Source organism: Mastomys coucha, unplaced genomic scaffold, assembly GCF_008632895.1.
Source record: "Mastomys coucha isolate ucsf_1 unplaced genomic scaffold, UCSF_Mcou_1 pScaffold7, whole genome shotgun sequence".
NCBI classification, from domain to species: Eukaryota; Metazoa; Chordata; class Mammalia; order Rodentia; family Muridae; genus Mastomys; species Mastomys coucha.
Window position 1 is genome coordinate 9,593,977 of NW_022196913.1, and position 1,024 is coordinate 9,595,000.

Genomic DNA, 1,024 nt, shown 5'->3' on the forward strand with positions numbered 1-1,024 from the left:
TAAGGGTCTTGAAATCTTGCTTCTCCTATCTCAGCCTTTCTATTAGTAGTATTGTTTATTTCATGTTTGGTTTTCAGAACAGCTTATATATTTCAAAAATATAAACATAGATGATTAACTAGGGAGGTGGCTTGTAAGAGAACAACAAAGTGAGACTGAATGCTTTGCTTGACATTTGTAACTTTTGTATCAAGTTTGAAGAAGCGGAATTTATAAGTTACTCTTTCTCTGAGATGAATGCTTTTCCAAATTATCACAGCTAATGAATCAAATTCTTACCCTCACCTAATGTCTGTGCCACCCTCCAAGCATTACTATTGTTCATTGAAACAGTTAGTAATGGCTTTATGGATAGACCATCTTAATACTTACACCATTTCTTAAATGAATGTAACCTGTTCTCTGTGGGCTGAGAATGAAGTCACTCACTCAAGTCAAATAGCTTTGACCATAGCAGGAAGTCTGTATCCAAAAATCGAGCCTACAATTCACTTCTTGGTGCAGCAGAACTATCAACTCTCAGCTTAGCTACGATGGAGGTAAAATCTTTTGGTGATGTGAGGGTCATTGAAATACAGCCGTATTATAATGAAAAAAATAAACAAAACAATTTCAAAATAAAACAGCAAATATCCGAGCACAGGAGCAAGAATCTCCCTGTAAGGGATGAAGACAGTTAAGGGTCATCCCCTGTCAATAGACTTCAAGTTTTCCAAGGCTATGCCAGGGTTTCCTAGTAAAAGGAGGCTACTTGGCTAAAATGGCATTTTATTCTGAATTTCTGAAAACATAGATCCTCCAGATCTCAAGGACCCTTGCAACTCTCCCAGGTGGCTGATTGAAGGTTCAGAGTAACCAGCTCAAGCGACTTCAGTGTCTTTTGACATGAGAGAAGAAGTAAAAGGCTTTCATCTGGGCAAAAGGAAAAGAAACAAGCCAATGTCCTTGGTCATTCCAAATTTTCAGTTAACTTTCATACAAGCAACAAACCAAAGGCCTTAGGTTGTTGTTTCAAAACCAGAAA